This window comes from Rhinolophus sinicus, chromosome 1 (assembly GCF_057876585.1).
Source record: "Rhinolophus sinicus isolate RSI-liver-muscle chromosome 1, RSI-T2T, whole genome shotgun sequence".
NCBI lineage: Eukaryota > Metazoa > Chordata > Mammalia > Chiroptera > Rhinolophidae > Rhinolophus > Rhinolophus sinicus.
The window spans coordinates 67,370,854-67,388,543 of record NC_142501.1 but is presented as its reverse complement, the minus strand read 5'-3'; the positions used below and the strand labels follow the sequence as shown (position 1 = coordinate 67,388,543).

General features: G+C 39.3%; 1 pseudogene; it reads right to left on the bottom strand.

Moving 5' to 3' along the window:
* Positions 1-423: 423 nt before the first annotated feature.
* Positions 424-15,216, bottom strand: LOC109456569 (translationally-controlled tumor protein-like; annotated as a pseudogene).
* Between the last annotated feature and the right edge of the window lie 2,474 nt (positions 15,217-17,690).

Sequence of the window (17,690 nt, the reverse complement as noted above, 5' to 3'; positions counted from 1 at the left end):
GTTTGAAAGAATTCACCAATTATTTTCTTTGTGGGGATTATGAAATTCAATTTCTTTGATAGATAAAGGACTACTCACTTTTCTTCTGTCAGTTTTGGTAAGTTGGGTTTTGCCCTAGGAATTTTTCCAATGAGTATAAATTTTCAAGTATATTAGCATAATTTGTTAAATGCCCTTATTTTTTAAGTTATGCAAAACTTATATTCACTTCCCCCTTTTCATTCCTGACACTGATTAGTTTTACCTTTACCTCCTCAATCTCTATCAGTCTCATCAGGGAGAGCTTTTATTGATTTTATTATCTTTTCCAAGTACCAATTGTTGGTGATGTTGATTCTCTGTTTACTATTTCACTGACTTCTGCATTTATCTCTATAACTGTCTTCCTTCTATTTTTTAAATTTGTTGTGTGGTGTTTTTTTTTCAGTTTAAATGCATTGTATTTTAAAATAACTTACATGGCATGTTTTTCTTAAAATAATAATAATAATAATAATAATGCCTCTGCTCCAAATAAATCAGTCAAAATAACTGAAGAGCTCAAGATAACATCTGTCCTAGTCCTGGTGGGTGGATGAAAAGCAGCAGCCAGTTATGGTGATGACCAGTGATAGATCCAAATTGCCAAATTTGTTAACATTTTTCCATTTTGAAACCAGCCTTAAGGAAAAGCATATATGGGATCATGCCCTCCTCACGGTAGTCCAGCACAGCAACCGTACCATCTGGATTCATATTCTCACCAATAAAGAACTGGTAGCTTTTGAAATTAGCAAGATGTGTTTGATTTGTTCTGCAGCGCCTGTCATAAAGGTGTTATTACTCTTTCTGGTCTCTGGTCTTCCCTTTGATTGATTTCATGTAATCTTTGATGTACTTCTTGTAGGCTTCTTTTGTGAAGCTGGTTTCCTGACAATGATGGTTCGTGACAATATCAACACCAGTGATTACTGTGCTTTCGGTACTGAGCCTTCAGGGCCTTCAGTGGAGGCATTGCCACCAATGAGCGAGTCATCAATGTTACGCTCTGTCCTACTGACCATCTTCCCCTCCACCTCCAGGCACAGGACATCCGTGATCTCCTGGATCTTGTAAATGTCAGCGTACATCTTATCATGGCTAATGAGGTTGGGGTAGGTGATCACGACTGTGGCTGGAAGGAGAACAGGGAGGCACTGGCTTAGCAGGAGCTCCGTGCTGGGGTTGAGGGGCGGGGGAGCGGGCAGAAAAGCAAAATTGCTGTTGTTTTGGTATCTGGAGGTAGCTGCTTAGATTGGGGGATAGCAAACTTTTTCTGTAAAGCACCAGACGGTAAATATCTTAGCCTTTGTGAGCCATACAGTATCTGTTGTTACTTTGCTGTTGAGTACAAAAAGCAGCCACAGACATACATATAAGAATGAATGTGGTTGTGTTCCAATAAACCTTAATTTACAAAAACAGACAGGGGTCTGGATTTGGCCTATGGGCTATGGTTTGCTAACCACTGGCTTAGTGATGAGATCCCTTATAGACTTCTTTCCATTGTCTGTTATTTCTCTTGGCTTTTGTCCACGCCTTGTCTTCTGATTAGGTCAGGTTTTTTTCTTTTGACTGAAATGTCAGAATTGCATTTCATGAACTACAGTTTAAAGCTCTGGATGATGCTATCCTTCCTCCAGATAACTTACTTTTGTTTCTGCAAGGCAGGCAGACTAATGTCACTTGCAGTCCCTTTACTCCAAATAGGGATTGAGAAAAACTGAAGCTGGATGAACCCTTTTGGGTCCCAAATTAAAACTTGAGGTATATGCTTTTTCCTTGCGGCCTTCCACTCTAGTTTTTGTCCCTTAAACCACACGCATCTGTTAAAAACTGTGTTTAGCTTTTAGGCCTCTTGGCCTCTACTTTCAGAATCGGCAGAGAAGCGGTCTCAGATGCCAAATGCTGATCTCCTTTCCTAGATTTTTAACCCCACAATACCTCATGCATTTCTTGCTTTCAAACAGGTATATAATTTCTCCAGGTTTTCCAGTTGTTTTCAGTGAGAAAGTAGGCCCAAGACATCTATTCTGCCACTGCTGGAAACAGAATTCTCTGTATTAACCATTCTGGGTCAATATTTCCTAGTACAGAGTGTGACTTTTCACTATATAGATTTGGGTCTTCAGTTCAGGAAATTATGTTGATTTTCTACTTAGAAGTTCAATTATGAATTTCAGCCTTTTTTTTTTTTTTTTTTTTGCCTGCCTTTCTCCTATCTCTGTAATTTAAAAATTCCTCTTTAAAAGCAATAATTCTTAAACTTTAAAACAAAACACTTTGATCTCACTGTGCTCCTTTCAGTTTTATTTTCATTTCTACAGTGGTTTTGCTTTTTTTCTCTTATTTCTTTCCTCAGTCTGTGATTTCATGTTTCATCTTCTGTTATTTGGCCATCTATATTCTTTATTTTTACATTGTTTTCTTCCACCATAGCAGTACATAGTCTCCCCTTATCTGTGGTTTTACTTTTTATGGTTTCAGATACCCGTAGCCAACCATGGTCTAAAAGTATTAAATTCCCCCCAACCATCAACATCATCGCGGCCCAACAACCCAGGCTCACCTGACGCAGATGAGCCTTCCTCTGATATATCATCAGAAGGTCAGTAGTGGCCCAATGCCTGTGTCATTCATGTCGTCACGTAGGCCTTTTATCACGTACATCGCCACAAGAAGGGTAAGTACAGTATAAGATTTTGAGAGAGAGACCACATTCACATAGCTTTTATTACAATGTTATTATAATTATTCTATTTCATTATTGTTGTTAATCTCTTACTGTGCCTAATTTATAAATTAAACTTTATCTATACATAAACTTTATGTATGAATAGGAAAAACCATAGTATGTATAGGGTTCGGTACTATTTGAGGTTTCAGGCATCCACTGGGGGTCTTGGAACATATCCCCCGTAGGTAAGGGGAAATGCCTGTAATTGCTTCATTGCCAGTTGATTTTAGGTCACGGCAAACGTTTGGAAGGCCAACTTCTTACATTTGCAGGGCCTGAGCAAGAGTACAAATGGGAACCCCTGACCATATGTCTAAATTTAAAAGCTATAAATCGAGCTTTAAAACTATTAAATAAAATATAATCTACCCTTCTTCCTTGACAAATATACCTTCACAGGAACAAAAATGTGTAAAGCTATGCTTTTTATATTGTTGAAATTCAGTGATTATCAGAGAACTAAATTGAATTATTACTGCACATGTCTAAGCGTTCTCTTGATGGACCGGCAATGTTTGTATACTAAGTAAATTAAGTACACATATTTCATGTTACAGTACTGATTTCCTTTTTTGCCTTTATTTCAGCACAACCACTTATAATGTTGCTGTACTATCCTCACATCATTTGCACTCCATTGCCAGGAATGATCTATAGGATTACAAACTGAAACACAATTTTATTAAAAGTCTACCACATTTGTACAGATGCGTATACACTTGATACTCTTTGAACACAAAGAGAAGAAAATGAACGCTTGGCACTTTAGTGGGAAACAATAATTTAGTTGCACAGCTATCTTTCACATTTGTGCTGCCAGGAAGAATCTGTCAAGTTAATTGATTTGTCTTCTGTTTCCTAAAACTTGACACTCCGGTCCTTGCTGATCGACGAAGCAATATCAGTAGCAGTACAACCCACAAACCTGCCGTGGTATTTGGACAAGGTTGTCTTTTGTTTTGAAGATACTGGGCAAAGGATTTGCAGAAGCATTTCCCTAAAGGTCTGAGTGGGGATATTCACACAAGAGCCGAAGTTTAGAAATATTAATTGCACTGTGCTGACACTGACCCATTAGATCCAAAGTGACAGAGCTCCCTTGTGTTCTTCAACAAATGTGTGTGCTTGTGACATGTGGGTCCCTTCAAAGTATGGGACCCAGATTAGGGACCCCTTTTGTCTGGGTCCAAGGATAGTGCTGGTTATAATTTTCATTTTCCCTATGAACTGTTTTTCTGGTTACTTTTTTTTTTTGTCTAATGCCGAGCTTTACTGCTCTTCCTCACATTTTTTTCTTTAGTGTCTTTGTATCAGTGTAATGCCAAATACTTTACACCGTATATCTTTGCTGGCTCCTTCTAAAAGCTGCTACTTATCCCTCCCCCCACACTACTCCAACAGTCCTCCATCCATTTGCACCTGTTCTAATACTACTTACATATTTTGTCATTTGTGGATTTTGATTTGTAATCCAGTTTTGCTAAAAATACAGTTTGCCGGGTGTTATAGGGTTGAATTGTGTCTCCCCTCTCCTCCTCCTCCAAACAGATAAGTTGAAGTCCTAACTCCTAGTACCTCAGACTGTGACGTTGGAAATAGGGTCATTGCAGATGCAATCAGTTAAGACTTGAGTCATACTAGCAGAGGGTGGGCCCCTAACCTAACGTGACTGGTGTCCTTATGAACAGACAGCCATGAAAAGTCAGAGACACAGGGAGAACACCAAGCTATGATGAAGGCAGAGAGTGGAGTTATACCACTTCCAGCTAAGAAATGCCAAAAGTTGCCAACAGAGCACCAGAAGCTAGTTAGACACAAGGATCGCCCTCCAGTTTTCAGAGAGCATGGCCATAACTGCACCTAGATGTCAAACTTCTAGGCTCCAGAACTGTGAGGCAATTAATTTGTTGTTTTGTGTTACTTAGCTACAGCAGCACTAGGAAACTAATACATAGCCGCGTCTCCCCTCCCTCGCTCTCTTGTTGCTCTGCTTGCTTTCTAGGAAAAGGTGGAAGGAACTTTTGATCTAAGCTGTCACTAAGTTCACTGCTCACTATTTTTCACTTTAAAAGTCGCTAGAATTGCCTACATGATGGCCCCAAAAGAAATGGCTTCCTATTCCATATGCTAACCCACAAAGAATCCTGAATAAATATATACAAGGAATATTCTCAGACATGGAGGCAAAGGAACTTCCCCATAGTAAGGTGTGACTGCATTAGGTAAGGCTTTTGAGTTATTGTGTGTGTCCTTGCTAAGTGCTTGCATTTGTTACAAACAGAGGCTCTCTGTAAGTGGTCATGACCTAAGTTCTGGTAAAAGTCCTTTATGCCCTCCAAGTCCCATATGAGGACATAGGCTTACTATGTGACATAAACAGAAGCTTCACTGTTAGGGCTGCAGAGGCCTCAGTGAGGTCACTATTGCAGACCTTTCTATGCTCCTGCTACCCCCTGACCAGTAGTTCATTGGAGGGTGGATATTTTGTAAAAATATGTACTTCTTGGGGACTTCAACTTTACATACGGCAACAAGTAAAAGATATCCTTTCAAATGTGGCTTGTCCATTCTGAATAAATCATCATGACACTTGGTTTGTGCAACACCTGTCTTCTGTTGATTAAAACATCCCCCTTCCAGCTACTTTCCCATTTCTTTGCTCTTTACAACAATACTCTTTTAAGACTATCTCCTTTCTTTCTCCCCATTCCCTCCTGAATTAATTCCGATCATCCTTTATCCCCACCACTCTATTAGAATCAGACTACTCAAAGTCACCAATGAATTCCAGATCATAAAATCAAATGGTCAATCAGTCATCTTACTGAATCCCTCAGTAGCTTGTGACACACACGTGACTCCCTCTTTTGTGAAATTTGGCTTCTGAGACACCCTTTTCCCACTTCTACCTGTCTCTCTCTCTCCTTCTCCCTCTCTCTCTCCCCTCCCTCCCTTCTCTTCTTCTTTCTTGGCTGTCTTACTTCACAGGCTGCCTCTTCCGTCTTCTTTGTTGCATTATTCTATTTTCCCAATTTCTAGGCATAGGAGCACCCTATAGTTCAGTCTGCTGACCTTTTCTCTTTATCCAGCATCACTCTTTCAGTGATCTCACCTGATTTAAATACTCTTTAGACATTGATTCTCACAATGCCAGATATGTATACCCAAACGATGATTTGATATCTCCACTAGGTGGTCTAATAGCTTTCCCAAACTCAATATACCCAACACAAAACTTTTGATTTCCACTCCTACCAAAAAAGTTCTCACCCCACTCTCCAGTCTTCATCTCAGTAAAAGACAGCACTGTTTTGTTTCTTAGGTCAAAAACTAGAAATATCCTGGATTTCTTTCTCTTGCATTCATCTCTTGTCCATCAACAAATGAAGCTGGCTCTACGTTAAAACACACTCAAAATCATACTGCTTCTTCACTGCTATTACCTTAATCTAAACCACTATAATTTCTCACCTACCCTAATGCGAAATCATTCCAATTGGCCTGCCTGCTTCCACAATTGCCCCCTAACAGCTCATTCTTCACATAGCAACCAGTGATTGAATGCAGGATTGTCACTCCTCTACTCAAAGCCTTCCAGGTTTCCTGTCACACCATGGTTTCCTGTCACACCATGAGTAAAAGCTAAAATCTTTACCATTCCCTATAAAGCCCTACTCAATTATGGCCCAAATACCTTCCTACACCCATTTCTGACCATTCTCTTCTCTCATTCTACCAGCCTTTGCTTCTTTACTTACCCTTTAGGGCATTTGCACTTACTAGTCCCTCTGGAAGAACGGTCTCCTTGATCTCTACATGGCTGACTCCCTCACTATCTTCAGATCTCTGTCCAAATTGCACCTTACAAGGGCCTTCCCTGACAAACCTATAGAAAAGTACCCAGCTTATTTCACTTAATAACTTCAACACCGACTAGTATATTTGACCATTGTCTATCTTTCCTCACTAAAATTAAGCCCCAAGACAAGGATGTTATCTGTCCCTTTCAGTGCTGCATTTCTAGCACCTAGGTCGGTGGCCAGCATATTTGTTGAAAGAAAGAATCCTACCTGATGCTAGAGAGATGCTAAGTATATGATGTCCTGATTCAGACCCCATATTTGACCTCACATAAAGCCGTTCCAAGACTTCCTGATACTACAGTACCACTTCTTTGGGGGCTAACCCTGGAAAGTACATATATAAAAGCACTCAAATAGTGAAACTCCTGAGCTACATCTTTTGCAACCAACTTATCTGCATACTATCCAACAAGCACTCATTCATAAATTAGGAGCCCTCCAAATTGATGAAAATATACTCACTACTTCATGTAAAAATTAACTTCCCACGTCTTCACTAATCTTGAGATGAAGGCATTTGTTTTTTTAAATTTTGGTCCTAGAACAGTGCCTGGCATCAAGTGGGCAACTCAGCAATTCCTGAAAGAATGAATACACAGATCTCATTGGTAATTAGAGCCTGTCAAGTAGTGTGAGGCACTATTCACCACCACACCCAAACTAGCTTCCCTAACCCAGCTTGGCCTGCCCCCTAATGGTAGCTGCTTCCAGCCCTGTGTGCTAGGTAGGGCCCATTCTGTCCAGGAAGACTCTGGTTCTGGTGACCTCCATCTTAGCCACTTTCTTCAGGAAGCAGACTCCAACTGAAATCATCATTCCAAGATTTAGGAGCTGTTAGCACAAATAGCTGTTTTTCAAAACAGTATTTGAATAAAAATAGGTACCCTTCTACCATAAGAAGAGTGAAAATGGTTTAGCACAGGTAGATTACTAAGTACAAAGGTGTTGGGCTCATCAGAGTGGCCCCAGAAGGCATAAAACTCCTGAACAGTCTGCTCAGTGAGAGAGGATGGCTGTTCAGTCTACATTCAAATACATGACTTGTATTATCACTGCATCCCATCCAAGATAATGAATACAGCTGTTTTTGTGCAGCCTCACATGCAACTCAAAATCTCAGAATGTTTATCCTGTTAACGACCATTGCTGGTAACTGCCCTCCTCCCAACACCCACTCCAGTACCCTGGACAGGCTTCCTCTACCCTGTATTGTGTAACCGTACTTTCCCACAGAAAATAGTGTCATGAGTTCACTCCTGATAAATATAAACCTTGTGATCTCCTTTGGAGTTATTTAAAGTTTTGAAATATGGTAGTTTTAAAATGTACCTTTTCAAACTACACATGCCCTTCTTCCATGTTGAGAATCTGATAAAGCAAGAGACTATGTATCATGATCTATTTGCTACCTCCATGCCCTCACTGGACTGTTATTTCCCACTTCAAGTCAACCGTACTCAAACAAAATTTCAGATAGAAGTCGGTAACTGACTGTTTTAAAGTATCATTTATAATGTTTTTGGAGAAATACCTTAAGTATTATCTTAAATACCTGTATCATTTTGTAGGTATGATGGCAGCTTGGCCTATAATTCAGTTAGACTTATACAACAAAAAGCCTATTTCTAACATATTTCAGAATATGAGTGTATTACAATGTATATTTGCAGTTCAGAGACAAAGCACATGGGTACTAATCATTCTGATGAACAAACACACTGACACCTTAGGAGCCCCCTGGAATGCGGCCCTTATTATATTCCTCCACCTCCCTGCCCCCAGAACGACTATGGTGGATTTTGTTAATGATTTCCTTGTACATATTACTTGTCTATGGTTCCCCTAATATAGGATCCACATTCACAATTTTGCCTGTTTGGGAACTTCGTATAAATGGAATAAAACTGTACAGATTCTTCTGTGACTTGCATCTTCCAGCCAACATAATTTTAAGATTCATTGATGTTGCTGTGTGCAGCTAGAAGTCTCCTATTTTCAGGCTATACATACAGTATTTCATTGTACAAATGCCCTACTATTTGTCTACTATAAGGTTGGTGGACATCTGAGCCATTTCCAGTTTTATGCTATTAGAAATAATGTTGCTATAAACACTCTTGTAAATGCCTCCTGGTGCAGGGATATGAGTTTCTCTAGTGTATATATATATGCACATTTACTTTACCAAGTAATACTAAACTGTTTTCCAAAGTGGTTGTACCAACTTTACACCCCTTCCAGTATTATTTTTCATTGCACCATACCCTAGCCAATACTTAGAACTGATGAAACATTTTTTGCCAATCTTGTAGGTGCAAAATAGCACCGGTGATTTTAATATGCATTTCTTAGATTAACTAATGAAGTTGAATATCATGTATTTATGAATTTTTTTTCTGTGAAATGCCCCTTCATGTCTGTTGTTCATTTTTCTAATGGGTTCCTGCCATTGCCTTATAGATCAGTAGGTAGTTTATTGTATATTCTTGGTTTTAGTCCTTTGTCAGTGTTACGTGTTTTAAGTATCTTCTCCCAGTTTGAGGCTTCTCTTTTCGCTCTTTGTGGTGTCTTTTAATGAATAGCGGCTCTTAATATAATGTATTCACATTTATCAATCTTTCCCTTTATGATTTGTACTTTTATCTTAAGAAATCTTTCTCTAATCCAAGGTCATAAAATTATTTCCTTCTTAAAACAGTCTAGATTTGCTTCTCCCATTAAGTCCACGTTTAATTGACCTAGAATTGATACTTGTGTGTAGCATTAAGATCCTTTTTTTCTTAGTATAGTCCATAGCAACTTTCATTCTAGCATATACCTAGTTTTCATACATGTGGTTTTTGGTCTCTCTATATTGTTGCAAGGTCTGTTTATCTATTCCTACACCAAATCTTTACTATCTTATTACAGGTCTTGGTATCTGACAGGACAAGTCATCCATCCTCCATCTCCTTGTTGGTTATCATTTGATTTAACTTCCATATAAAGTTTACAACCAGATTATCAACTTCAATAACAAAAAGAAACAAATCTCTTGGAGATTTAAATTGGATTTGCATTCCTGCTATATCAAATTGGGGGGTAATGTCTTCCAATAGAGGTTTAAAACTTTCTCCAAAGAGGGCTTGCACATCTTTTGTTAAATTTAATACTAGCTACTTTTATATCTGGCTTCTATATTGAATTTGTATCCAGAGCTTGCTAACCTTCTAATTCTAATGAGTTAGTTGCAGTCTTTTACACCATCTCATATCATCTGTAAATAATGACCACTGAGAAGTCCCTGTCACATTCTCTAGGCTGGCCCTTCTGAATCCAAGATAAAATGGATTACTGCTTTGCTATGAATCTAAATTTGTGTCCTCATATGTAAAACAAGGAACTCCAATAGGACTGTTTTGATACAAGAAATAACATGTGAAAATGCCCAGCATATACTCTCTTCAATTCCTTTCTTCCAGAGCACATTCTTGTCTTTATGTGCTTGAGTTATTTTGCACATAGCAGTCATTTTGAGTATTTATTGAGTAGACATGTTTCCTGACTCCAAAAGGGCAGAAAGACTATTCCTTGGCTTATATCCTCTTCCTGAATCCCATATTTAATACACTCAAATGCTAAAAAAGATAGGATTTCAAATGCTTAAAGCACTCAAATGCTAAAAATGATAGGCTTTCCCCTAGGGTTAAAAACAAAAAACAGTACTATACAGCCAAGTAAAATTAAGCTCACTCTCTTAAACCATGAGAATTCTATTCAGAATGACATCAGGATACTATACACTTCTTTAAAGAAATGTTAAATATATTTTAATTAAAGTAATGATCTATGTATGTAAGTACAAAATATGTAGGTACAAAATACCTTCCTTTCAAATGACTAATTGTGTGTACTGAGCAAATTCAGAAATATTTTAGTATATTAACTGGTTTCACCAGAATAATCAGGACATTATTATTACTTTTTTCATTCTATTTGTACTGCTATGACTTAATAGGGATGACTTAATAGGGACACTGGATTAGAAAATAATCTTTCAGATCCTTCTTGGATATTGGAGTTTGGTTTGGATTTTTCAGTTCTTGTGTTTGCCCTTTACTAGTTGTTTTACGTTGGGCCTGAATGCATACACTGAACTGTTTCCTCAATTATAAAATGGAATTACTAAGTCATGACTTACCCTTTTATTTCTTACATAAAACTATCACTAGATGGCAGCACACTAACATTTTAAACACTTAAAATATTTTAAATTAAAACATTAAAAAATATTTAAGCCACTGTAAAAATCGCAAAGTATTTAAAAACATGATACCAGTGTTCACCTCCAAAACTGGTATTTTAAAAAAGTACCCATTATTGAAAATTATGTGGAGAAATATGCATTTTCACATACAGCTGGGGTGAAGGTAAATCAGAGGGCAACTTCCTGTGTCAAAAACCTCAAATGTCCATATTCATTGAATCAGACACTCCACGAAACTACTTTTTGGAAAACAGAAATGTGCATTTAGATTTACTTATAAGGATATTCATTGCAGTACCCTTTATACTAGTCAAAAATCTAGTGAAATAACCTGAATACCCAATGAAAAGAACTGGTTAAAATCATGGTGTAAGTTGAAAAACCAGGTAGCTATTAAAAAGCAATTTAAAAAACACAACTTGTCAGTCTTTAATGTGCATATAAAACACTTGGGAATCTTGCCCAAATGCAGATTCTGATTGTGAGGTCTGGGGTGGGGCCCCAGATTCGGAATTGTAAGAAGTTTCCAGTCCTGGTGGTGCTGACATTGTCTGTAGATCACACTTTCAGTAGCAAGCTTTTAGACTATTTAATGACACAAGAAAATGTCAATACTGTAAAAGTACTCAAGTGTCCCCACATAACCTACGTATACCTTCTCTCTATACAACTTATTCTCACAATAGACACATCCATGAACTTGTGCTTAATTATGTGTTTATAGAGTAAGTGGTGTTTGTTCCTAAATTATGTCAATAGTACTTTTTCCTGTGATTTCATGACTTATTATGTAAGCCAATGAAATGTGAGTACAAACAGAATTGGCTCAATAAAAACTAAATTAATACTTTGGAAAGACTCAATGAAAATGAGCCACTTTAAAAACTGCAGTCAACAATGACATACGACTTCACACCCATTAGGAAAAGAAGTATTGGTCAGGATGTGGAGAAACTGAAATTCTCATGCATTGCTGGTGGGAATGTAAAACAGTGCAACTGCTGTGGAAGAGTTTTGGGGTTCCTCAATGTTAAACATAGAATTACCATAAGACCCAGCAATTCCACTCCTAGGAATATACCAAAAAGAATCACAAGCAGGGCTCAGATACTTGTACACCAGTATTCATAGCAGTATTATTCACCGTAGCCAAAAGGTGGAAACCAAAATGTCCATCGACAGTTGGATAAACACAATGTGGTATATACATACAATGGAATATTATTCAGCCATAAAAATGAAATTCTGATACATGCCACAGGGATGAACCTTGAAAACACTAAGTGAAATAAGGTGGTCACATAGCACCACATACTGTATGCTTCTACTTATATGTGGAACCTAGAATAGGCAAATTCATAAAGTATAGCAGGTTAAAATAGTAGAGGTTGCCAGGGGTGCGGAGAGAGGCAGGAATGGGGGGGAATTAATGGGAAGAATCTGTATGAAAAAGTTCTGGAAATGGATAGTGGTGATGGCAGTGCATTGTGAATGTACTTAATGCCACTGAAATGTACACTTAAAAATGGAAACTTTTGTTGTATATATTTTTAGTGTGAAAGATGCTGAATTAGCTCTTACAACTGTATTATAAGCTTAAGCTAACAAGATAATGAAGTCGACCTACACTGAAAAGGACATTCATTTTATTCAAATATTTATTGAACACCTATGTGCCACATGCTGATGTAGGCACTTGGGACTTCACAAAAAATAAAACAAGACCCTATATATTCTAATGGACAACAAACATAATATATTGTGCTAGGTAATAACATATATTGTGCTAGGTAATAAGTGCCTGGGAAATTAAAGAATAAAGCAGAGTAGGGAGATAGCGGGTTCCATTCTTCAAGAAAAAGGTGAAAATAAATCTCAGTAAGATGACACTGTGATGAAGTTATGCAAAGCATTCCAAGTAGGGGAAACAGCCTCTGTAGAGGCTGAGCCAGTAGCATGCCTGGCCTGTTTGGAAAACATGGAGGCTAAGAGTGGCTGGAGTGTAGTGAGCGTGGGTGAAGGTACTGAGAAATCTGATCAGAGGTTAACAGGGGCCAAATCATGGAGGAAACTTTTAAGGACTGGAGCATTTTTACTTTCACCATAATAAATGTGTATGATAGCTGCTATGTGTTGGGCATATAATCTAACTTAATTTTCAATGCAAGAGTAGGTGTTATATCCCATTTTATAAATGAGGAAAATGGAGCTCAGGGAATTGTTGTAATTCACCCAGGATAACACAGCAAGTGACAGAGTCAGGTTCCATAGAAATGGGGCACCACTGCAGGATTTTAAACAGAGACATGATAAAAACTCTTGACAGACGTGCCGAGAAGACCACAGGGAGGTTAAAAGCAGGACCTATCAGGAATTACTGCAGTAAAACAGGCAAAGAATGAAAGCAGTGGTAGTAAGTGGTCAGATTCTAGGCATTTTCCGATGGTAGATAAAAAGCTTTCCTGATGTATTATTGAAGGTGGGTGTAAGAAGTCAAGAATGATTTCAACATTTTGGGTCCATGCAACTGAAATGATCGTGATGTCAGCTGTTGGGGAAGTGGGCTGAGTGGGAGGTGGGGGAATGGTGGAGGGTGAAGAGTTCAGCCTTGTCATGTTAAGTTTGAGATGTCTATTAGATATTCAAGTAGAGACGTCCAGTAGGTAGTTAAATCTTCAGTTTGGGGGGAAAGGTCTGAATTGGAAATATAAAATTAGAAAATCGACAGATTAATACGTAAAGCTGTGGACACGAAAAGTACCACGGAAAGCAGGAAGACTAAGCCTCCTGGGAGTACTCCAAAATTAAAAGGTTAGGTAAGAGCCACAGCAAAGGAGACTAAGGATGTGTGGTATAATGAAAATTTAAATTAAAATATTCATGTATGACTCCTTGCTTTATCTGCCTATTTATGCTGACCAACTGACCAACTTCTGGTAAGTCACATTCCATCTTCAATATTCATGTAAGCTAACAATGGTAGGTTAACTTAGGTAGATTACTGCGCAGATATTCTCAACAGGGATGAGAGTTGTACCATTCAACTCTGTACCTCCATCCTCCCTTTAGTGTCCAATCAGATACTCAGGTCATTTAGGATGCCAGAACAACATAAATGGATGCTACGTAAGTTTATGGTAGGCAATCTCCCAGTGTGCACAGATGCACATGGCATGTTTTTTAAGTAATGTGAAATATAAAAACTGAAATTTATACATTCAAGGTAGAATGGTTGCCAGCAATCCTGGAGTAATTTCTGAGTTGTATAAAAATGACTTCAAAAGGTTAAGTGCTTACGATATACTACTGTGAAAAACCAGCCATCACTGATTAAGTATTAGCTCCAATCTTCACATTCTGCAAATCACTTTCTACTAAATTGAGCATGCTCTTGGGACAGGTTACATGCTTAGGAAGATTCTTGCATTTTGTGTTTTAAGGTGATATTCCCCTATGGAGGAATGCTGAAGATACAGGTAATAATGTAAAATGACTTAATCAGTTTGGGAGAAAAAAAAGAACCTAAAGAGGTAAACAGTAGTATTAAGATTCTATACTATCCTGGGGTGGGTCCCAATTCCTGAGTCAATGACAAAACTTTCCACAATGTCAATTTAACATTTTCACTAATGTTACACCCGTCTATCTTATACCTGGTAAGATAGCTATAGTAATTATGTAGGTAGAACCTGTGCAAGTTATCTATTAAAAAAAAATTAACAAGATACCACTAAGTTGCTATGGCCTGTCTTACACATAAATACCTAACGCAGTATCTTGTACAGAGCAGGTATGCTAGTTGTGGAAATGAACATTTTAAAGAATTCCTGGAGATCCAAGACGGCAGAGTAGATAAACACTGTGCCTGCTTCCTTCCATGAACAGATTAAAATTACAACTGAATTATAGATCAACCCTGAGAACCATCTTAAGTCTGGCTGAATGCAAGTTTTATAATTAAGGATATAAAGAAGCCCCAGAGACTGGTAGGAGGGGTGGAGACGCGGAACTGGCTAACCCCAAACCTGTGTGTGGCAGTTGAGAACCAGGAGGGACATTTCAGCCATGGAGGTTCCTCCTAGAGGAGCGAGGGACCCCAGCCTCACACCGGACTTCCCAACCCACAATACTGGTGCAGGAAGAGGAGCCTCCACATTTGGCTGTGAAAAACTGGGGATTGTGACAATCCGGATGGGACAGAATGGGGCAGAAAACCCAGGTGTTCTCTTAAAAGGGCCCATGCAGACTGAGTCCCAGGCACTCACCTTGGGCTCCAGCAGAGGAACAGTAACTCGATGAATGTCGGAAACACATGGAGGGGCTGAGTTCTGTTGCTTCAGGACAGTTGGCATTTTCTGTGGGGTCCTTCTCCTGTGCAGGTTGGTGCCATCTTTCCTGTGTTGAGCCCTCCTGCTATGCGTAAGGCCAAATCTGAGTCTGATTGGTCTGGTGAGCTCCACAGCTCACCCTGCTGACTCACTGAGACCCCACCCCACCCAATGACAGAGGCACTTTCTCCAACAGCAGCCAGCCCTGCACCACACTGCACTTTCTTGGAAAATGAGTCCAACAGACCCCAGGAGGGAAGCGATTGGCCTTGGTGTGCTCAGACTTTTGAGGAGTAGCTTCAGGCTCAGCACTGGCACCAAACCAGAATTTACATTATTCTGGTGACCACAACTCTTGCCACTCGTGACTCCGAGACCCTGTCTCACCCAACTTGTGTACCACATGAGGCTTTATCAGTGGCTGAACCTTAAGGGAGCTGGCAGGCAGAAGCAGGCCTCCGGGTATCCTGGCATTTTGTGGCGCTACCCCAGGCCCAGTACTAGTGGCAGACATCCTCGGAGGGGCCTCTCACATGCACTTCCAGGGTTAGCACAGGCAGTGAACTGCAGATCACTTTGCATCTCTTACCAGTAGTCTCTGGCCAGTCACAGGAAGTGGATGACCTGGGCCTGAACAGAGCCCCTTGGAAGAGGCCCCAGAACATACTTGGAGGTTGGCTTCAGATCACAGCAGAGCACTGCCCAATTAGCCCCATAAGTGGCACACCCAAAGGATGGTCTCAACAGGCACCAGAGCCCACAGGGGCGAATCCCACTCATTGGCTGAATCCCCCGCACAGCAGCCTGTAAGCTGTGGACGTGGCAAAACCCCACAACCAATCAGCCTGAGGGTCGATCCCACTTATTAACCTGCGAATAGCAATCAAGTCTCAACTGTAACAGGAGGGCACACACAACCCACATAAGGGACACTCCTGAAGCACCGGTGCAGATGACCAGGGCGACTGCCACTGAGCTCCACAGGACACGTACTTCATCAGGCCACCTGGCCAAAATTAGGGGACGAACCAGATCTAATACATAGAAACAAACAGGAAGGCAGCCAAAATGAGGAGACAAAGAAATACATCCCAAATGAAAGAACAGGAGAAAACTCCAGAAAAATAACTGAAATGGAGACAAGCAATCTATTAGAGACAGAGTTCAAACAGTGGCTATAAGGATGTTCAAGGAACTTAGTGAGAACTTCAAGAAAGATATAGCAAGCATAAAAAAGGACACTGAAACCATAAAAAAGAAACCAAATTTCCAGGTATTTGTTAAGTCATGGGGATGTAATGTACAGCATGGGGAATATAGTCAATAATACTGTGACAGTGTGGTACAATGTCAGATGGTTGTTGGACTTATTGTGATCACTCCTTTAGGTACTTAAATGTTGAAAAACTAACGTGTACACCTGAAACTAATATAAAATTGTATGTTAGCTATATTTTAATAAAAATCATTTAAAAAAACTAAAAAAGTATTCCTAAATGCTTACAATTCAGGTATTAATATAGCTTGTAAAGTTTGCTCTTATGGCAGTGGGTAACATGAGCAAGTAACTGAAAAGAGCTGATCTGGCACTTCATAAACCCATGCTAAATTCGACTCGCTATCCTGCTGGTCATAACCCCTCAGAGACCATTGGTTCACTTGTGAAACAATACTATCTTGTAGGGTGATTTAAGAAGCTCTATGGAGATAATAGTTACACCAGCAATTTTTAAAAATAATGGCAACCTCTCCCCAAAAAAACGCATGGGTGATTTTACTCTGCAGCTGGGTAGACAACCACTGAATTGAAAAGTGATGAATTATTGTCTTCCTCATCCCATAGCTTGATCCAACTACCTACCTTCTCCTGGGTGACTGAATGTGTTACTAAGTGGACTGCCACCACTAAAATGGAGCCTACTTTCAGGTAGACTAACCAAGTCCTGATAATGCTTCTACAGATCATTCTCCCAAACTTCAGCTTGGACCTATTGCACAATGCCCTCAATCTCATTTGAAAGAAAAGTTACTAGAGATCTTAATATTTCTACCACCTTCCTACAGCCCAAACTTCCACATATTTACCTACCCGTCTTCCCTCCTGAAGGGGTGTTTCTCTTCCAGTCCAAAGCTACTCTGTTATACTACTGATGTCAGTGTTTGTGTCCCAAACCAAGAACCTGAAAGTTGTACCAGACTCACTTTCCTCTTTTCCACTATTCTTCCCATATTTAGATGGTTTCTTCTCTATTTTAACTGTTACAAAAGTTAGTTTTAACCCAGATGTCTTCTAAACTCCAAAACCATATAGCTACGTGACATGCTATTTCTCGCATTTTATACTGCACCCCTACCTTTCCTCAATTTCCCGTAGTGGCATACCATAACACAAGCTCTAAGTCACCCTTCCCCACCTTGTCATATCCAAACTTCCACTTACCAATTTTGTCTCCTAAGTCTTTCACTAAATCAATTTCTGTACCTCTATTATCCCCACT